The sequence below is a fragment of the Suncus etruscus genome, chromosome 3 (genome assembly GCF_024139225.1).
Source record: "Suncus etruscus isolate mSunEtr1 chromosome 3, mSunEtr1.pri.cur, whole genome shotgun sequence".
Classification (NCBI taxonomy): Eukaryota; Metazoa; Chordata; class Mammalia; order Eulipotyphla; family Soricidae; genus Suncus; species Suncus etruscus.
In genome coordinates, this window is record NC_064850.1 from 167,537,370 (window position 1) to 167,561,398 (window position 24,029).

Consider the following 24,029-nt stretch of genomic DNA (forward strand, 5'->3'; position numbering starts at 1 on the left):
CCACATGATTATGGTGACTATCTTTCCTATTTGTTTATTCCCCTGTGTTTGTGGCAGGGTAGAAGAACAAAGAATTCTGTATTGTCAGCCACAGGAAGTAAAAGTAGAACATAAATATTTTTCATCTGCCAAGTAAGTATTTTTATTCCATGGGCATAGTATTTTTTGTATTTAAAATGACAGATCCTGTCACAAAGGGTCTTAATATTATATTGAAAAGATATCTGTATTACAGCAGAGGTTAAAAAACTCATTTATTTATAAGACTCTCAGGTCCTGAAGAGGTCTTCTGCCTCTTTCTCCCTGCAGACAGTTAATATCATTGAAAATAAAAAGCTGTTATATTATATGACAAGGCACAGTGGTATTAAAAACAAACACAGTCTGGCTGGTGCCAGAAATGTGTTCTATTGCTGGTAAGCTGTTTACTCTAATTGGAAAAAAATAGGTGCTGTTTTCATTTTTGTTTATTTCCTTTATTTTTTCATGCAGGCCTTTATTTTTGCATGCAGGCCCTGATTCATTAAAAGTTACATAAACAAGTCACACAAAATAAAAAGGGCATTATTTTCTAGGCTTTTCAGATTAAGAAAAGTAAAACTACATAAGGAGTAGATGAAGGATCAGAACTGATTATGACGTTGGTTAAATGCATGGCAGAGTGAAACGAAGCTTCAGAGAATTTGTAACTAGAAAAGGAAGTACAGCAAATCTAAAGAGCTAACTAAAAGAAAAAGTGTCATTCATTCATCTATGACAGCCCACAAGACCTTAAAGTTTTTTCATCCCAGAACATTGGTGTTTATCTGAAAGAGGGAGGCAAGTAAGATGTTGATATTCTGCATCCACTGAGTACATGGTCAATACAATTTGGGATTTTTTTCACCTCATATCAAATACAGCCTGAGTTTCCATCATAGGATTTCAGGAATCACACATTTATGCCACCAATTCATTAAATGGAGCTTAGGAGAGCTCTTTCTATTGGACACCAGGAAGCAAACTGGAGCAAAAGTAGGTGACTGGGACTATAAGCAACGATCACTGAATCAATGTAGCTATTATAAAAACTACATGGAAATATATTAAAGCACTTATCACTATTGAAAATGAATGAAAGTTAAAGCGACAATTGAAGGGAATCCCTTTTTCATTGTTCCATACTCAGACACAGCTTAGAAGGAGAAATTAAAATGTCTAGGCCATTCATTATACACTGAAAAATTTTCCATTTAGCTTCTCTTCTCTTAGCCAAAGTTCATAAAAGGTCAGGAAGAAACAGCTGGAGGGGTGGTGATAATTTCATTTCTTAATTTGTATTCTTTGCTCCTGGCATCCTTCAAATCAAAACAATACTTTTGGCTTTCTTCATGCTGCTTGTTTATGTTTGAATAAAAACTAAATTAAGTCAAAGATTTTTATTAAGTCCATGATCCACCTTGGATCAGTTTAATAAGCAAATTTTAGCTAGTAATATTATTGATATGGCATTGCACAAATGCTTACTTAGATGAGAAACTATAGCCCCTACCTATAAAACACAAACAGTAAAGTAGGAACTAAAAACTCAGTGAGCTTAAGAGCCAAGCCACTGAGTGATGCAAAACATAATAAAGTTCCTAATAGAGGATATATGCTTAACTATATTTTACTTAAATATAATTTAGGTTTAAATTATCTTTAAATTATCTGTAAGGTTATATCATCTTCACATTCAGATCTAGTTATAAATATGTCAATGTAGGAATACTTATTTTTAACAATGATTTTTATTTTGACCAAAGTGTATTACATAATTATTTTTTAATTCTAAAGAGAGACTATGATCAAAGAAAATGGGGATAGGATTAGTGCTTACTAATACAAATCTAACTTTATTCATTAGCCTATTAATACAAATTCAGAATTAGATCCCTGCTCTGTATCAGATGAAGACATGGGAGAGATCATGGGTCTACCGTGAAAGAGAGCCTTCACCAGAACCAGACACTGATCCTCCTCATAACTAGGAGAAACACTTTTTCTTTGCTGGTAAATCAATCAAAAGAAACAAAAATGGATAGAGAGGGGTAAAAGAGGGAGATATGGGATGCATGCTGGGAACAGGGAGGGAGAGAGCACTACATTGGTAATGGGAACGCCCCTGATTCAATATCACCAAGTACCCAAAATATTAATGTGAAAGATTTGTAATCCACTTTGATTAAAATAAAAAATAACTACAAAAAATGTTTGGTCACATAAGGCAGAAATGGCTTAAAGCACATGATACACATGTGGTGAGGAAGGCTCAATTCCTGTCTCTACTAGCTCTATGAGAATAGACCCAACATCTAATACTTCCCCTAGTAGCCCTTGAGCACTGCAAGGTGTAGCCCAAAATAGAAGCATAAATTAATTGAATAGATATTATACATACAAAAATAAATGTCTCATAAGATGAGACAATAAATGCTTGGAACATATCTCTTTGGTTATTGGAATATTGGGATCAATCCTCTGGGAACATCCCCAGAATTTATCCCCAAGCAGAGTCAGGATTAGTTCCTGAATACTACCAGGTATGATTAAAAAACAAGAATAAAATAAAATAAAAATAAATTAAATTAAATGAAGAACCAACTACAGAAGAGTAGGTTGTGTACCTTAGCTTCGCAGTACATCTATCAGCTTGGTGCTGATTGTCTTCTCCACACCTCAGATGTTTCCAATTCTTTCCACTGCACTGGTCACCCAGAACTCTCAAACTGCCTTTGGCTTGAGGTGCTGTGCAGAGCTACCATCATATAAACTCATTGGCCCAGCTCCAAAGATTCATGACTATTCTCAAAAAAAGGCAAATCAAGCTGCTGAAATTCATGGGTATACCGTCTTGAAATTGCAAATTCTGGAGATCCATAGCAAAGTAAGCAAATGCCACGCCCTGCCGAAGCCACAATAACCACTCACATCCACAACCCATAGCTGCCTCCATGTCAATGGCCCAACTTCACAGCTTCAAGGATAAAATCTGCAGAGACTCCTAACTGACAAAAATGTCAGAGATTGTCTTTATGGGCAGAAAACTCTGGAGACTTCTTAAAGTGGGTTTAGGGTCTAATACATAACCCTCATAAGCCACTGCAGCCATACTTACATCTCATGACCACTGCCATGTAGGCGATTTTGTCCAGTTCTATAGATCTTGGAGTTTCTGAAGCATGCTGTCATGTATGTAGCTGCATAACATTTCCAAATTTCTCAATTTTGAAATCCTAGTAGGAGTATATCAAATTAGATGGGAAAGAAGCATAGAAGCCAACTAAACTCAACAAGCCAATAAAACAGCAACACTGAATGTTCATCAAGCAACAGGGTAGTAAACTCACTCAGACAAGGAATTAATGATCCCATTGTGAGACATAACAATTTTCAAAAATTTGCTCTTACTGACGTTTTTTTTGAAAATTCAAAATCCATAAGATTTGTTATATAATGTTGTAATAAGCAATAAAAAATAAAATAATTTTTGTCAGGCTTAAGGGGATTATGAAACACAGAAGAATGATAGACAGAACATGGTAGAATTGGTTTTGGAACAATGAAGGCTTAAAACTACTGTATTATGAGCAACTTTTTAAACTACTGTGTTAAAATAAAGTATAAAATAGAATAGAAAACAAAATATGTTCAGAGATGCAGGATGATGAAGAATGCAATTTGACATCATTTACTATTTAAAATTCACTTGATTACAGCACGGGAGAGGGATAGCATGCTAATAAAAATGTGTGGTTTAGATAGTGATGACATTGTTTTTAGTAGTTTTCATTGACTAGTAAAGGTCATAGTATTCTATATGCTTAAGTACATACATTGATATGTTAGATAATGTCTGAATTGCAGTCATAAATAATTATAACCATATTGCATAAAAACAAAAAGTTGTACAAGAGACCTTCCCTACTATTTGTTTCTTAAAATGACACCTAAATGCTACTATATTTGTTTTTTCGTTGTTAAATAGCATTGCTTATGGTATTTTGGACATATTTGGGTGTGATGCAATATGGATACTTGACTCTGAACATGTGGCTGAGATCAAAGTTTCTAAAAGGGGATTAATATGGATTAAGTTTTACTGACAAGGATTATTTTTATTATTAGTTTTGGGGTCACACCGGTGACACTCAGAGGTTACTCCTGGCTATGCTATCAGAACTCACTCCTCACTTGGGGGGACCATATGGGACCATGCGGGGATAGAACTGCAGTCCTTCCTAGGCTAGCATGCTCAAGGCAGAGATGCCTTATGGCTTGAGCCATATTCTTAAAATTAAAATACTGGCCCCAGTATTTTAATGTGTGTATGTGTGTGTGTGTGTGTGTGTGTGTGTGTGTGTGTATGTGTGTGTGTGTGTGTGTGTGTGACAGTTGTCAGCACTCAGGGTTACTCCTGGATCTATGCTCAGAAATCACTTCTGACAAGATCAAGGGACCATATACCAAATGGGGTACTGGGATTCAAACCACCATCCTTCTGCATGCAAGGCAAATGCCCTACCTCCATGCTACCTTATTGGGCCCAGGATTCTAATTTTTAACTAAAATTTCTTAGTTCACTTCATGTGAGTTTTTTTTAACATATTTCCATAAGATTTGTTATATGATGTGAACCTAACTCTTTACAGATTTCTTAGATTTTTATTTCCTGATTTTTTAACTGACTTTGTATGTGGGAAATTCACCGACTTAGCAAACAAAGCAGTGAACATGATTGCTTTATTTATACCACTAGGGTCTCTGGTTTGGGAATGAGTTACATAAAACACCTAAATAAAAAAAATGATTGGTATTGTAGGAAAAAATAGTTCAAAGGTAATATGCATCAGCATCAAGAGTATCAGGATATGGTTTTATAAACAATAAACCAATGCTTTGAATGTACTCCAATTAACTTTTATGTAGTGTCTATGGTATAAAACCCAGTGTGCTGATTAATATGTAAAGAGGTTGGACACATATAAAGCAGAACTAGTTTTTACCACCCAATTGTAAAAGAGCCAATCAGACAAAAATGCCACACGTATCCTTAAATTTAAAAGAGCTGGAATTATTACTTAACTTAATAAACATATGTGATTATAAGTAGAAGGAGGTAAAAGTTCAAAATCACAAATGTTATTTTTTAAAGGCAATAAAAATCATTTGAGAAACCCACTTTAAACAAGATAGAAACGCACATATCTGATTAAGATGAGGAAAGTAAAATATAAGCAACAGCTTAAGTAATTAGCCTAAAGAGTGTCAGAAATCTACATGCTTTTAAATATTCCATAGTTATATTAATCCCATTAATTTTTATTCTGCTATTTGGTGATCTATAAGCAATGATATTCATGATTAACTTGATTTTATAATTTTTGTGTTTAATTGCTTTGTCAAGGTTATTTCCATGTGATACTTATTTCTACCTTTAATAATCTATGAAAAGCATTTATAAAAATATGACTAAAGTTTTATCAAAAACAACCTAAAAGAATAGCTTCATTATTCTCAACAAAGAAATTCTTAACATAATTTACCAGTTTTAGATCCTTTACATCTACATTTATATCTATACAAATATCCATAACATATATAAATATCAAATATCTGTGCTAGAGTTTAATCAAGCTAATTGTAAGGAATTAATATGTCTCATTCAATTGTTTCTATAAGAGTCAGTAATTCTTTTTATCTCTCTTTCTCTCTCTGTCTCTCTTTCATTTTCTCTCTCTTATTCCTGTAGAGTCCAAATGAGATAAATTGCTATCTGACCCATTGCTTGCGGATAAACATTAAAAGCTTTATCTGGACAACCCAATCACCTCCAGCCAGAACGGAGAATTGGCCTAAATAATGAAGGTGTGTGTCATTCATCTCTTTGTCTGGCTCCTGGTAACCTTGACAGGAATGAGTGGAGACATGCTGATTTGTATACACTCAATAATTCAATGTGTTTGCTTATCTTTCCTTGTCAGATGTGGCTCATCCCAAGTCTATGTTACCACCTAATTAGCCATTTTTTAGCTTGCTTTTCCTCTTAAATGTTTCTTTTTATTTTATAAATTTAATTTACAACCGGTCTTGCTTTTATAAAATGTTAAATTTATTTAATTTGTTAACATGTCTATTAGTTTTTATTAATCTTTGATATTCCATATTCTATTTTTGATTCACTCTCTAATCCATTTGACTTTGCTTTTAAAAACATAAACGATGCATTTAAACCAAACATTATTTCTCAGCTTTGCTTACTGACATCAGAAGATATATATATATATATATATATATATATATATATATATATATATATATATATATATTTTGCATCTGAATTATTTCTCTGCCATTTTTTATCAGCTTTTGTGATTTTTTATTCTTTTTACAAAGAACTGTGATTTTGTGCCTTATGGAATATAATAACTATAAAGTAGAATTAATAATTAAAATGTTATTAACTTTTTCACTCCTTCATTTGAGAATTCATAGGATAAAACTTTCTCAAAATCTTGGTCTTCATATCTTTTTATTCATCTTGACTATTACAAAAGATGAGTTGGTGAATTTGTATAACTCTTGTATAAAATTTGTCTGAATACTTCTTACACCTATTTCACTGATCAAAGAAACAGAAAAATAAGACATTACATAGAAAACAGGATTTTCTGGAGACATTGCATAAATAAAGAATGAAAATTTGTAATTTTATTTTTAATACGGGTTACTATTCCATTAATTTACTATAACTTAATGATATTCTTTATCTTCAATAACATTGCAAGAATATTTGGTCATTGATACTACTTTATCAGACAAGAATTTGATGTAATGCAACATAGTGCAAGGCCACGGTAAAATTATAAATTAATTCTAAGAAAATGGTACTCATCAAAGAGACAAGAATGACATCATAAAATAATGTTCAGAACAATAATCAAGTATATAAATAACTTCATACGTGTGGTATTTGTATTCTAAGTGGTAGAGAAGCACCTAAAAGTAAAAACTTACAACTGAAAAGAAATGAAACAACAGAAAGCATCCAAAAAGTATTTCAGAACATGGAAAATACATGCTAAAAAGCAAATAAGACCTTTTAGAAATGTAGTCAGGCAGTATGCTTTTCAAGAAAGTAAAGGACAAATGCCAAGTAAATTAATACAATTTTTAATACCATTAACCTTGTTTTATATCTTGCAGATGGATAGTTCTCCTTTACCCACCATACTTACAAGAGAATCTATGGAAAGGGTTACTAAAGATATTACAGTGGGTAGAGAATATGCCTTGTACATGGTTTCTCTGAGTTTGATTTTCAGCAATTTATATATTCTCCTGAGTCTGCTAGTTGTGATTTTATAAGCTTCAAGCCAAGAGTAAGTCTTGAGCACTGCAGAGTGTGGCCCAAAGCCAAATAAACATAAATCAAAGAAGAATCCATGAATAATTTCAGGATCTATTAACTCTTTGCATTTAAGACTACATATAATCATCAGGGAGATGCAAATCAAAACAACTATGAGATATCATCTCACACCACAGTGATTGGCACACATCAGAAAGAATGAAAACAATCAGTGCTGGAGAGGATGTGGAAAGAAAGGAACTCTTATCCACTGCTGGTGGGAATGCTGTCTAGTCCAACCTTTATGAAAAGCGATATGAATATTTCTCCAAAAACTGGAAATTAAACCTACAGTGGTCCTCAAACTATGGCCTGTGGACCACATATTGTATTTGTATCTGTTTTGTTTCTTCATTGCAAAATAAGATCTAAGCAGTGTGCATAAGAATTCGTTCCTAACTTTTGTTTTTACTAGAGTCAGACCCTCCAATGGTCTGAGGGACAGTGAACTGGACCCCTGTTTAAAAAGTTTGAGGACCACTGCCAGAACCTAGAGACTCTATCCTAGACCCTGACCTATAACACGCGCAAATATCAAGATCACTAGCTACAGTGGCTTGATTTTCTCACACACAACCGAGAGGAAACTTTCCTGGCATAACAACAAAGCCTTTGGGATGGTATAATGAGTATATATGGAGCCAGGGGTTGATCCCATGATGGTATGCTTCAAGAATGGAGAACCCCTAAATCTCTTAGGCCATGGGAATTCCCTTTCCTCCCCAATGATTACTGTGCCTATGCAAAAAAATAAAAAAAAAGTGGGGGAACAGCAAACCTTGCCACTCCAGCACCCATGTTTTTCTTGTTTTGTTTTGATTTCTTAGTCTTTGACTTTATTTTCCTTCTCTTTTTTCTTCCACTTTTTCTTTTTTTTCACTCTTGTGGTTATTATTTAGAGATATATTTTTATTTTTATTTGCCGGGTCCATTTTTTTTCTTTTTTCTTCCATTTTTCTTTTCTTTTTCTTTCTCTTCTTTCTTTTTTTTGGTAGTTGTCACCAAATTTTTTTCTCCCTTTTTTTTTACCCTTTTTATCTCCAATGATGGTGGAATGGATGCTCAATCTACAACAAGTTGTAAAGTGGAGACCAGTTGTACTAGCATTCTGGGGGGGTCACAGAGGGCTATATGGGATGCATACTGGAAACAGGGGCGGAAGGAGGACAGCACTGGTGGTGGGAATGCCCCTCATTCATTGTCACTATGTACCATAAATGATGCAGTGAAAGTTTTGTAATGCACTTTTTGGTCACTTTTTTTTTTTGGTCACAATAAAAATTAAAAAAAAAAAAAGAATTTGGCTCCCATTCAATCCAGCTATAACACTTCTAGGGACATACCCTAGGAACACAAGAATACAATACAAAAATCCCTTCCTCATACATATATTAATTGCAGCACTATTCACAATAGCCAGACTCTGGAAACAACCAAGATGCCCTTCAACACATGAATGGCTAAAGAAACTTTGGTAAATATACACAATGGAATATTATGCAGCTATCAGGAGAGATGAGGTCATGAAATTTTCCTATATATGGATGTACAGGGAATCTATCATGCTGAGTGAAATAAGACAGAGAGAGAGAGATAGAAGCAGAATAGTCTCACTCATCTATGGTTTTTAAGAAAAATGAAAGACAATGTTTGCAATAATCCTCAGAGACAAAGAAAGGAGGGTTGGAACTTCTAGATCACTTCATGAAGCTCACCACAAGAGTGGTGAGTGCAGTTAGAGAAATAACTACACTGAGAACTATCATAACCATGTGAATGAATGAGGGAACTGGAAAGCCTGTCTAGCATACAGGTGGGGGTGGGGTGGGGTTGAGGGAAATTTGGGACATTGGTGGTGGGAATGTTGCACTGATGAAGGGGGTGTTCTTTACATGACTGAAACCTAATCACAATTATATTTGTAATCAAGGTGTTTAAATAAAGATATTATATAAAAAAAGAGTATATATATTCTAAGAGCCAGAGTGATGGTGCAAGCTTTAAGGCGTCTGCCTTGTGTGGGCTAGCCTAGGATGGACAGCAGTTCTATCCCATGGTGTTCCATTTGGTCCCCCAAGCCAGGAGCGGTTTGAGGGCATATCCAGGAGTAACCCCTGAGTGTAACCAGGTGTGGCCAAAAACAAAAACAACAACAACAAAAAGATATATATATATATATATTCTAGAATCTAGTCTTTTGTGGGGGGTGGAGAGACATGCTCATTATACTCTGGTCTGGGGTGAGATTAATTTTTGGACTAGCATCCAGGGTCTTTTTGGATGTCAGGTGGAATCTGCTCCCTTTCAACGGGGTCCTGATTTCTTCCAACCCCATTCCACACCAAATCAGCATTCTCCATTTTTCCCCTTGATTTGTGAGGCAGAACAAGATGATTTACATTATGTGGTTCTGTTTGAAGGTAAGAAAAAAATGAAAAAGAACAAAAAGGGGGGGGCAAAAATTCAAACAAGCAAAAAATGGGAGGAGTCCTTCTAGAGACTATAAAAATCAGTTTAAGAAAAGAAAGGGAAAAAAGGAAAACATAAAAATAATAAAAAATATCAAACCCAATAACCTCCCCAAAAACAAAAACAAAACAAAAACAAACAAACAAAAATCTGAAGAGTTTAACTAAAGAGTTAAACCTGAAGGGTATAACTATAGACTCCATAGATGCTCTTTTACTCTCCCCTAGGTCCTTTTGTGATGTCTGGAAGTTTTCCGCTTTCTCGTGGATGGTAAAATCAGTCCTCTGTAGCTAGTGATCTTAGTATTTGCACATGTCATAGGATGGAGCCTAGGATGGTGTCTTTCTTTACAGTTCCAGAAGTTCTGTTTCATCACTATTGTTTTATTCAGTCTTCTGTAGTTGATGGTCTTGTTTTTTGCACCAATCCTAGGTCGAAGCCTAGGATAGAGTTTTAGTTTTATATATTCTAAATAGTGTATGGGTTTATTTAATAACTCTTCTATTAAATCTCACACTGTTCACAAATATATTTCCTATCAATGTGTGAAGATAGCCATGAAGAGAAAAGAGCAGAATTCAGCTTAATCCCTCAGAAAATCTAAGGAGCCTAAGTAAGAAGATTCACCCTCACTCAGCTGAGCAGAAATAGAGCAAACCAGAGGGGAAGAGGCTTAGAAGCCCACCAACTTCTATGTGAAAATTCACTAATAGAGAAAGCTCAGTCAACACCAAGAATCTCAGCATGTTCTTGGAAAATGGCTTTAGTACTACAGTAAAGATAGTTGATTATTTAGAAAAAAATGATGGCACAGGTAGTCAGTAAAGCACTAGAAAGTATGAGTCAAAATGAGGAAACTAAGAAGAAGTGAGAAATATAATAGTTGATATAAATTAATTCAACAAAATATCTGAGCACTGAGGAAAGGATCATTAATACTCCAAGATGATATACAGGGAGTATCTAGAAAACAACAAAAGATAAAAAATTCTCTGAAAATTAACTTGGATCCTCTCACATGAAAAGCTTCTGTCTGATCAGAATTATATCATCAATTTCTTTGGTTACTTCTTCCATAAAGTAAAACACACTTTATTGTATATGCATTCTATTTCACATACTACTTTCTAAAAATCTACTTTAAAATTCTATATTTTTATATCCTTCCTGCTACAGATCTTACTATTCATCTTTATTTTAAGATGCTTATATTTTTGCAGTAAATATATTTTCTAAAATGTTATAAACAAACCACTATAGTTTTCATAGAGTATATGTGAATGGTGCTTGGAAAAAAATGAATGATACTTGACTTTATTGCTTTTCTCAAATAAATATCCTTTAGAGTCACCATGATTTGATTGCATTGGTCCAAAGGAGTGGAAATAATTGACTCATGACTATCGTTCTTCATTTTCACTCGTAATTCCCACCCAACACATATTATGTCTTGCAGATATGGCTCAGAAATATATACACTCTGAAGAAAATAAGTTATATTTGGCTATTGTTTAATTATTTTAATCAAATAATGTTTCTGCCTATACAACATTCAAAATCTCAAAATGCACTGGAAGCTTTAACTTTATTTTGCAAGATGGTTTAATCGGCTGGACACAAGCTCACCATCTGATATGAGCCAATGGCTCAAGCCTCAAGTGCTCCATCTATTAGACCCGCATAATCATCCAGCTTAGCTGTGCATTGTCCATTTTAATTAAGGTTGTGCTACACCCATTACAGAAATTTTATGAGCCAGAGGTTGAACTTATTTGTTCGTGTAAGAATCCCACAAATGGAGTTTTAGCACCTCCAAGAGTAAGAATAATAATAAAATAACAATAATAATAATGAGAGCTGTATCTCCTTGAATATCAACCTCCCGCTAAGTGCCCTTTCTCTGTTTGAATTTCTTGCTAATTCAATGCCATTAGAATAGATTCTCTTAAAGACTCTGTTCTGTCAAACACAAAAAAGAGAGATATATAGACTGTGGGATTTAATTATCACTGCTCTATATCTCCAAATGTGAGTTTTTCTGAGTAATAATTGCCCAAGTTTGTCTTCAAAAGGCATTTTAATAGTGCTAATACTAGTAAATATTGCTCATTTTGATACTGATGTGCCGGTTTAATGGTTCCCACGGTTTCTAAAAGTCATTTCTTATCGTTTTACTGTAGAAAGAATCTTACTTTAATTATGTCATAATTGTTTGGAAGCCATAGAATCTTAATTAATGCCAATGGCTTCAAGGCACAAACCAAATGTAGAGTTTATATTCATGTTTGTTTGCTCTCTGCCCAAGAAGAGGCCCTCATGTGCTTTTTCAAAGTCTAGACATTCATAAATATTTTTAAAGATTTCTGGTGATGTCATTTCTTTATTTATTGCCAGTTTTTCCTCAGATTCCCCCTAAAATTTTAAAGGTTAATAAGAAATAAAGATTCAATTTTCACTGAGAAATCTTTATTGAGAATACAGTTGTTTACTATTTCTGGTAAGAACTGAAATGTGTGATTCTGAATGAAGCAGAATGGGGAAGAAATTGAAATGACATCCTGGTTTCTGTGATTGTTGTAAGTCCTGCGTTCTCCTAGGAAAGCCCCTGCAATTAATATACCATTATCTCCTGTCATTGATTCTTCTCTACAAATGCTCATTGGCTTCCTATTTTCCTACCCAGAATCTCATTATGTTTCCCAACATATCATATCAAAACATTGATATCTGTAGTCCTCATTTGACTTCAAGAATCATGTTTTATTTACTTTCTAAAATGTTTTTGGTTGTGGTCCATATTGCACACCTTATAGAAAACATAATTGTAAGACCTCAAAATTAATTCAGCCTATGTCCTTATATTTGAGTGCAGTCAAATTATTGATGCCACATGAGGAAATATTGGATAGCCAAGATAAAAACTTCAGATGAATGATGGCAGAGAGGAGTAATCCTCTCATTGTTTTGTAACATATCCTAAGTAAGGAATTATACAATTTAGTCACTATGAATAAGGCAGGAGTTAACCCTACCATCAAAGATATGACATTGCCATATTTGGCTGTAGTTGTCATGACAAGAACAAGCCCCATTCTGTTTTTTGAGCTGTAAGATCTCTTAACTGAGCTAACATAGGAAAGGAAGAAAAAGCATCAAAAACATTACAAAGGGTTCTACAGATTAAATTGGCAGAAACCAATTTCACATTGATGAAACTGAAAATTTTTCTGACATAACTGTTCTAACAACCTCTTATTCTAAATGATTCAAGATCTGTAATGATATGAAATACACTCTATATTGAATATCCCAAAAAGGAATGAAGAGTTGTACTAAATACCACAGCAAACAGCAAATTGCCGAAATTGTCCATCTTTATTTCTTTCTCTTAGTGTTCCCAAATACCATTGCTGCTATTTTGTAGAGTTTAAGACTTACCTTAATACGCTACCTGAGGTCATGTAAGCTCGACCATTTCTGTGGATCAGTACCACTCCTAGAATGAAGGGGTTCCTGATATTCTAAAAAGTCCTTTGCTCATAATATTCCATATACACCCACCGTACCTGTGGTCCTGTAATACACATCTCATTTAAGATAAATTCAAGTTTTTGCAATTAGTTATTATAGTTGTTATAGGAAAATAAGTAAATGTCTAGAATTCCTATTTCAAACAGTTGGCATATAAGTGGCATTTGAAACAAACTCTAAGTCAACTTTGGGAACAAGTGTATGAGAATTATTGTGAGCACAATTTTGGACTGTTATCTTCCTTCATGTTTACCATCCATTATCTGCCTTTGTTCTGGTTCATGCTAGTCTTTTTTATAATCCTTTTTTAAAAATACAAAATCAATACAACTTTAATTACAAAAAGCCCATGGTGCCTCTTGAAAAACAGGACAAACAAAAAAGGACATTTTGAAAAGGGGCTAGTGATCTAAGAAGTCTGACCTCAGGCCATCCTATTTCTAAGGGGTGATGTTGTTGATCTGTTGGTCCCATTATTATGATTTACACTTCCCTATCTGGCACCTTTTGTTCTCTGGCAGGCTTTGTATGCGGTAAATGGAGAATTGCATACCAACCAGGGGTTTGACATTTACAATTCTTTGTAGCATAAGATAGAGTCACATCTGGGCAAACATTCTCCCTGGTGGTTAGCAGCTCATATCATCTGTGCATAGTCTGACTGCCAAAATGATGAGTACTCATTAGAAATGTCCCATTTACTCTCAGAGCCAAATAAAAGTACAAACTAATCTAAAACGAACATTCACAGGATAGTGTTTATGTGTGCTCAGTTTGTGCTGGCTTCTTTCAGGGACATAAGGCAGCTTGTTTTTTCTTTGAATATTGTTAATATCAATGATTTAAATCAATGTGTGTAGCAAAATAGGAAACCTAATCCTTGATCATGTGTGAGTTTGAGCTGGGGGACATTATAGAAAATCTCTCAATGAAACTCTTCATAGGTAGTTAATGTGCAATTGCTTGACATTAAAGTACAAACCTCATTCACTCCTTGGCACATCCTCCAGTTTATGAAGATCTCGGGGGATATTTTTCAGTCTAAAATAAGAAATGTTTAGTCTTTCTTTGAACAAAAAATCTTTTTAGTATAGTGGGGGATAGTTTGTCTGTGTTACATTTACTTTAAATTTAATACCTGGTATGAATGCATCTTTGTTGGATGCTAAAAAGATGAAACAAAATATCTTCACCGTAAGCACTGTGTGAATTAACCTCATCCTTGAATTCAACTTACTTCTTCCTTGAATTTTTTCTACTAATTTTTCACACCTGTATCAATTTATCTTGTAGAAGATTTAGTAATTTTGTTAGGTGCTTAAACTACTAGAAAAAGGTAGATATAAATACCTAAAACAAATAAAATAAAATAAACTGGTCTTTGTCCTCAAAGAGCCCATAACTTACTAGTATAGACTGTTTAAATTTAGAAAATAAGATAAAGATATAAGGAAGTCTATACTAAGTGTCAATACACTGTAGACATTTAAAGCAATAGTACCTGAAATGATGGGAGATTAATCTCGCTTGTAGTACTCAAGGGAAATTAATAGTTGGGATGAAATCTAAATACTAGATCCCTAGTCAGTTATATGAAACTGAGTGGGACACAAATACTCAGGCATAAAACTATGTATGACACAAATAAGTAATGGTCTGAGCTTGTAGCTAGGCAGACTAGGCAAGTGGAGGTCTCCAATCTTCAGCATTTCTTGTGTCATTTTCATGGTCTTCACTCATAGCTCTTTGGCTTTATTTTAGACACAATTGAATCCTGCTTGTTTTCGTTTCCTCAGTTCACAGCAGATTAAAGTAGTAGAAACTCTGACAACCTGAAGTGACAGGCTGATATTGGTGGAAGTGAGCCATGAGCAGAGATCAGACTCCTGAGTTTATTAGCCTGTAGCTATCCCTGTGGGGCAAACACAGTCCGAAACACAGCAACCCTGAAAGCAACATTGTTTTTAAGTCAGTATCTGATTCTGTAAAAAAATAAATTACATATTTGCTTTGGTTATAAGAGTGGTCATATGTTTAATGAAACAAAATAATTATGATATTGCTCTAAAGACATAAGTAGAATATCCTATCATCTTTCTTTCTTTTTTTTTTTTTTTTTTTTTTGGTTTTTGGGCCACACCCGGTAACGCTCAGGGGTTACTCCTGGCTATGCGCTCAGAAGTCGCTCCTGGCTTGGGGGGCCATATGGGACGCCGGGGGATCGAACCTCGGTCCGTCTCCTAGGCTAGCGCAGGTAAGGCAGGCACCTTACCTCCAGCGCCACCGCCCGGCCCCATCCTATCATCTTTCATATCATCACTGCTATTTAAACATGTTCTAATACCAATGGTACATAATTGCATTACACATGGAAATGCCAGACTTTTAACTTTCAGAATTGTAACTCTGCATCCCTGGTCTCAGTTCTCCATTTATGGAGGTTGAACCAGGATCAGGATTTAGTCTCCAGCTCATTTTATACACCCAGCCAGTGGGTTTAGTGCTATCAATGTTATTACTACTAAATCAGGTCTCTTTTTACATAAAATGTTTTTGTTTCTTTTGTCACTATTCTTAAGTTGTTCCATCTGAATTATATTCCTGCACATAAACAAAAATATAAATATGGATATACAGTAGGATTTTGCATATTAGTGGTCATTAGTAACATTGATACAAACAAATTTGGCTATTTTGGTGATTTCTACTAGAAATGGCAATATATTCTATGCACATAAGAGAAAGATAGAAATAGAGACCATGTTTTGAAAAATTCTGCTTCAAAGGAAGAATAGCTTGGTAGAAGCTAGAATAGAATGTGACTTTATAAGACATGTGATTTGTTGTTATTGCCCTTTATGCATTTTCTTTTAAGATGGCTACTATTAAAATTATTGGACATGATCCAATAGCAAAAAAACATTATGCTTTATGAACAAAACGTTGAATATTTCAGAAAAAATGAATGTCAAATGGAAAACAGTAATATGAAGCCACAGATGGAATAATGGGTTGGAGTACATCTAACTCTCTCTTTTCTTGCATCTCAGTTCTCACCTGTGTAAGAGATCCCAAAAGTCACTTAAAAGAGAGAAGTGTGATAACTGGACTCTACACCTCTTGGGATTCCAATTGACACAACTTGATCAGGTTAATTTTATTGGTTTATTTTCAAAGTCTACTATAGAGAAAGAAAAAAAAATGCTTGAAGAATAGGAAAAGCCAGAATGAGAAAGCAAATGAGATTAATGGGCTCATTTTCTTTCTTTTTTGTAAATACAGTTTGAAAACATACCAAAGCAAACCAGACTGAAAATAAATCAGAGCACTGGAAGCGTACATTGGCAATTCAATTGTCAGCTAAGAAAAAGTCCCCTGACTTTACAAATAAGTGCAATAGCAACAAAATACCTAAAGAAGATGTGGAGAGAAATTAAAAGTAAAGAAAGGAAGAAGGCGCTAAGCCAGTATTAAGCAGTACTAAGCTTAATAAGATGTAGTGATAATAAGAGTAGTGATAAGGAAATACAGGACTGACATCAGGAAATAGAAGAAAGCCAAAATGGACAAGAACAAAGGTTTGTAATATCCCACACTGGAATCATCCACATTCTAATTTGGGTTATATAATTTATTTTTCTAATTTATGCTGCTCTCGCCTGTTTCTGGAGAAGTCAACTTCTCTCTGAAGCATGTTTTTCTCTTTTTATTATAAAAGAATTTATTTTGTAAATGATTATCATTACTTTCTCCAGAAAATGCCAATTCAAACAGCAATATGCTATTAAATTTAAATTCAGCAGCATCCTAGACACACAGAGTAAAAATTTTTCTAGTATCTGGCTCCCAAGATAAAATAATTATAAAAATAAAAACAATTGAGTAATATATTTTTTAGTGACTGAACCTTTTGAGTTTAAATCAGAGACAATAGCCTGTGGTTGATCTGATTATAACTGATTATAATTATATGGTCAGAGATATGACTATACAGAATTATGAATTTATCTATTATGTATGTCTGATAAATTATGAGCCTCTTTAAGCGATGAACTTTGTGATTATAATGATATTTGAAGTGAGAAATGTTGTGATCTTTCATATCTGAATATCTTGGAGCTGGTTTAAAACTACTTTATAACTCATATGTCTCTTCTTTTGGGGTATGTGTCTACAATTGTTCTATTTCTTTATTTTTCTAGTAGGATTGGGAAGATGCAGTAACATAGAATATCGCAAATATAACTAAAATACTTTTGAGAAGTGTAGTTTTTCTGAATTTGACAAAATGTGTTATGTATGAAACCAGAAGCAGATGAATGGGTTAGAGTAGATGCAGCTATGTAAAGCATTCCTAGGAGAGCAGGATCTCTTCTTTGGAGCAGTTTCTAATCTACTCCAGAATCCAAATATTTCCCATTTCCTGTATTCAAAATCCTCCCTCCTCTAAGCAGTACACTTTGTAGCCTGAATTGCTTATCTTGAGATACAAATATTCTAACTTTGATACCATCTTCTAACTAGTTTCTGGAATTTGCACTTTATCTTTAAATTCAAGATAATCACCAAAGGATAGTATTTGCCTTAACAAATTAAGTTATTACCAATCAGAACTAAAACCTTAATATCACTAAGTTCAAAGAATTCAGCCATTTAATGGGGTCTTGAAAAAATGGAGAGCAGTGAACAGATTTTAATTTTTGTTTACAGAACTGGAAATGAAATTCCTCCCAAAACATAGTTGGAGAAGTAGGGGAGCTATAGGGAAGTATGAGGACCAAGAAATGGAGAAGAAACAGTGAAGCAAACAAGTGGTAGAAAAGATAAGATAAGGGCCCGGACAAGCAGCGATCCAGGACCTAAGGTGGTTGGTTCGAATCCCGGTGTCCCATATGGTCTCCATGCCTTCCAGGAGATATTTCTGAGCAAACAGCCAGGAGTTACCCCTGAGCACCGCCGGGTGTGGCCCAAAAACCAAAATAAATAAATAAATAAATAAAAAATAAAAAAAGAAATAAAAAGAAAATATAAACTGGTGCTGATCCAGTTATTTTCATATCTAAAATAATTTGATCACATTTTATACCTGTTTAAATGAGGGTTAAGTATATCATAAGATTGAATGCCATGTGTTATATAGCAGAGTTGAAAATTTTTGAATCCCCAACAATCTACATTTTTGACTTCTTTTACTTTACCATTCGTTGACAGTCTCTCTTCTGCTCTGACACTGTCCCTAGCTCTACCTAGGCTAGGGTGAACATATAAAACAAAGCAAATGAAGTATAATTTGAATTTAGAATACTATATGTACATATGCTTCTGAATGAATATGTTGCATATATTCATTCTAAAATATATGTCACATTGGGGCCGGGTGGTGGCGCTGGAGGTAAGGTGCCTGCCTTACCTGCGCTAGCCTAGGAGACGGACCCCGGTTCGATCCCCCGGCGTCCCATATGGTCCCCCAAGCCAGGAGCGACTTCTGAGCGCATAGCCAGGAGTAACCCCTGAGCGTCACCGGGTGTGGCCCAAAAACTAAAATATATGTCACATGACAAAGTAGGAATAGTTATAATGAACACAATAAACATACAGAATTTGCATTATGTATTAGATAGTGAGTATAAAATTATTAGCTATTTCTTACACTAAAATTTGTGTTGTAGATATGCAGTTCACATTTAACCTATGTTTTCATTTTCTTTTCTAAGCTGGTCAACGCTAGCCGAATCGCTGAGTTGGAGTACGACAGATCACATGATTGGCCTGTAGGCAGGTTAAAATTTTATTTTTGGGCTACTCTGTAGCTAAACACAAGGCACACATCCTGTTTCCTCTTCAACAGAACACACATCCTGTTTATTTTCAAAGCACGCAGAGCTGGATCCTATAAATCACCCGCCCCCACCAAAAGCGAAGGGAGTCATTCCTCTGAGGTGGCTCATGGATGGTTTGGAATCTGTCAATGCTTTACTTGCCTGGGATCTGAATTCGCCAGCTTCATCTACATTTCTCCGCCATTTGTGCATGTTCATAGTCTCTGATTTTCCAGATGTCAGACTGTGATCTTCATAGATACTGCTTCCATACTGATTCTTCCAAGAATTTGTGTTCTTGATGTGTTGGCCTTTTAATCAAAAAGCCATTAACTGCTTTATCCTGAACGTACTGGATTGATTCCGTTCTATTGCCAACTAACTGGAACACATAATACGAATAAGTGGAAAAAGCCAGAATAAAAACCTAAAGAACTTTTAATTTGCTTCCTCGGATTCTTGTAGACAACATCTTGAATTCACTAAGCTATTTGAGTGAATAAACTCATTACACATTTAAATAGATGTGATATTGTATGACTATAATTCTGTGGCATGACAACTACCGGTAGTAGTGAGAAAGAAGTTGACATAGAATGTCATTATGTGTTCTGCAGAGCTTAGTTTCCTCATCATGTTGCATTAAGTTTCCATTCCTGGTTGTTGGGCCTTCATCTCCCCTTGAGGATGACCTAGTTTACCCGTCCCAGGGTGAAGCTGAGTTTTGGCAATAAGTAAATGTCTTTACTAGTCAAAATTGCTGCACCAGCTGTATTTCAGTCTCTTGCTCAGCTGGCAGGTTCCTGGTCAAGTTCAAAAAAGGAGCCATATCTTCATTTGTGAGCTGCTGTGTTGAAGTCAGACTTCAGACATGGCTTTGTGCAGCCTCCTGGGATTTAGCGAGGCTTGAATCACTGCGACCTCTGTGCCCTTACAACATCACAGAAAACACCATCACGGTGCCCACTAATTGGTCACCTTGATGTCAGTCACAGCACGGAGATCAAGGACAGAGTCGGTCCTGGAAAGTGAACTACACACACACTCCGAGGTGGTCTCTACAGGTCAGGCTAGCCTCCTGCTGAGAGCATAGAGCGAGGGAACCTTACCCCAGGACTACTTGAAACATGGCTGTGCTGCACAGCAACAAAGAACAGGTGGCCCCACGAGTGACCCTTTCCTTACCACCTACAAAGTCCAAATTGTCAGGTTTTCACACCTATTATGCTCCCATTATCTGTGGGAAATACGAAGTGCCATGCCCTGGATCTACAATACACAAAGCAGGCTCTTGAAATTAGTGGCTGCTTATTGCTTTTAAACATGCTAAGATGATTTTATTTTTAAGATAGCAAATCAATCATGGATTGCTTGGGGTGCTGTGCTCAGAGTTCATTTGAGAAGCTTCAGCGTCATAAAAAAAATTCTTTTACGATTTAAATGCAATGAGTTTTTGTGAATAACTTAGATATTAGTGGTAAGAATGGGAATAAATAGAGAAAATAAATTAAATGCAGCTTTCTATTTCTCCTGGGTTTTGATTTTGTTTCTAAATGTATAGATCTTTCAGGCTCTCCTAAGTGTGATGATCTCTATGTTCTTCATCCTTTGGTCAGCTAATGGCGTAGGTACCCACAATCTTAACAACAATACACCCGAGTTAGCTTACAATAGAATTCAGTGGTTACAATGAAGGCCACAGACTTTGATGTCTGTTGAAATAAATGGAGATGTAGGAGTTTTCAAGTGTAAATATAAGATGGATCCACAGAGCCTCTACTTACACTTTAAACAAAGTAGTTACATAACTTTTTCTAATTTAATAAAGGCTAACCTTGGGGGAGATATCTAGGTATGTCATGCCCTCTCAGGGTTTTCAATACGTTAGAAAAACATAAGAAGCCGCTTGAGGACGTGAGAAACCACTTAGTGAATATCCTCTGTTAAGAGGGAGAAAAATCCCAATCTGTGGTTGGTACTAACTTAGTTAGCAAGTGATAAATGAACCCTGGTATATACATAAATATATAAATAATTCATACGGTAGCAGTGACCTTTTAAGCAAAATACTTTGAAAAGGGACATTTAAAGGAAATACCAGACATAAGATGGGGTGTTTTCCAAAGTAAAGTACAGAGAAATAAATAGCAACTATGAAGAAAGACCTGGTGAATATTGACCTTCTAACTAATCACACAAAATAATGGTCAAAGTTATAAAAACTGAAGTTTTTTTTTATAAGACTCAGTGGTATTTTAATTAAATAGGGTATAGGGGTGGAAGGAGTGTTTGGGATTCTGGTTGAGGAAAACTGTTTCTTTGGTAGTGAGTGTGATGGAATAGTAAATCCATAAAAATATGAGTAACATATTTTTATAAACTGCAGTATCTAAATTCAATGTTTCAGGATTAGCAAACATCACTTGAACTTTTTGAGCCTCTATTTACTACCTATTATATATAGTTATTAAGTAAATGGAGTAATATATGTTAAAAAAACCCTAAATTTTGGGAATAAATGATAATCTGACAATCCTGCAGTAGTGTCTGCATGCCTTTCTCCTTTTTTAAATTTTTTAGGTTTATGGATTTTGGACCACCCCTGGCAAGCGTTAAGGTGTTACTTGTGGCTCTGTGCTCAGAAATTGCTCCTGGCAGGTTTGGGGGACCAGATGGGATGCTTGGGATAGAATCTGGGTCTGTCTCAGGTTGTCCAAATACAAGGCAAATGCCCTACCACTATGCTATTGCCCCATCCCCTCTGCAATTCTTTTGAACTCATTTTTGACATATTGGTGCATTATGTGGGTTAATAAATACTGTACCAGGAGCAAACAAATGCAGAATACACAAACAGTATTCTCTGCGTGGATCATACAGCATACTATAATCATTTAGTTGACTGAGTTAACTAAAGTAACTAACTTTAATTTATAATTGGGGGGTCTACCCAGTGGTGCCAGGGCTTACTCGGCTCTATAATCAGGAATCACGCCTGACTATGCTTATGGGATCATAGACACAGCTGGAGATTAAGCCTCTGTAGGCCGCATGCAAGGCAAGCACACTCGAGACAGTGTTGTGCAGTGTGATTGCCTTTGAAAAGGGATCCGAAGTTTCAACTTTAATCAAAGCTTAGGGAACTTTCTGGTTTGTGGGAATGAAATAAAGGGGCCTGAGGGCTAAGTCCTTGTTCTCATGCAAGAGGACTGTTGAGGGTTCGTCTTCTCAAATGTGAACTCCGCTGGGTAATCAGTCATCCCCATGGTAACTCAGCAACTTTTAATTGTCTTTAATTAAGGGGCCATAGAGGCAATCAGCAACATTTCTAGCACATTAATGAGGAAAGCATGAAGTGCAAAATGGCTGCTAGAGGTAGATTGTACTTCTGTGTACTAGGACTCCTGGCAGAATTTCTCTGGGGAGATGTGATAGAGGCTAAGGAATAGATCAAAGAGGAGAATAATGAGGAAATTGGAAGCATGTCTGGAGAAAAATGAGAAATAAAAGAACAAGTGCAATATGGTGGCTACATTTATTTTTAAAAACAGATAATAATTTATATCTCAGTTTCTGAAAAGACAAAAACTGAGATTATATAGTGATCAAATTAGATGAAGAAAAGAATGACACTTGCAAATCTCTGATCATAATTGTAGTGAAAACATAAAAATTACAACTCTTAAAATCATCAAAAAGTTCACCCACTTTATGTGACTTATCTGATCATTACAGTGTATATTGCTGCCTCTTTTCAAACATTTACTCAATTGTTTACTCCCTGATGCTTGTTTACTGAATTATAAACACCAATATATGCTCCATCCAGGAGGCCGGGCATTTAGCTGCTTGAGGCGATATATGAAGGGTTTGTCACTGCATCTTATTGTATGTAATACAATATATGTAAGCACCACCCTTTGGATATAATTGAGTGATAAACCCTGCCTGAACCCCTTCTAAAAAGTGACACAGAGTAACTCGGAACTGCACTCTGACAGGATTCAGTGTTCTTTTCCACTTTAAAATGTATTCAGGACAAGGGTGAAACTTAGATGAGTGCTGCATCCTTTCAGCTCAGTTGAATAGGTCACTAACACTTATAGTGGCATAATTGATGAAGACCAACTTCCAATTAAAGTCCTACCTTTTCAGATAGAGCAGCAGGGATAAACATTTTCACAATTTTCATAACAAAATAAATACTGTGTAAATCTATTTTTGTAGTTTTTTAAACAATATTCAGTAACAACTCTTCAAATGATATTCAAATTCTGTGCTAGGCCGTTGAGAAAATATTGGTATGAAGGAGTAAGAGTTAAAAGTGAATTAAAGTTAAAGTGAATCAAAGCTAAGAAAAATCTGAGTTAGGGTAATAATCTGAATCAATTAGGCATAAGGATTTGAGTAAATTTTAATCAACAGATATAATAAAGACAGCATGTTACTGGAGTAAGGATAGACTCTATAACAATTGATCATAATTGAACACTCAAGACAATCCCCAAATCTAAATCAGCTAATATTTCACAAAGGATTTGTATACATGAAATAGAGAAAAAAGTCTTTTTGCTTTCTTGCCTTCTTTCGTCTTCCTTCCTTTTCTTTCTTCCTTCTTTATTTTTCTTCCTTCTTTCTTTTCTTTCTATCCTTTTTCTTTTTCTTGCTTTCTTTCTCTTTCTCTTTCTTTCCTTCCTTCCTGGCTTTCTTTTTCTTTTTCCTTCCCTCTTTCTTTTTCTTTCTTCGTCCTTCCTTTCTTTTTCTTTCTTACTTTCTTCCTT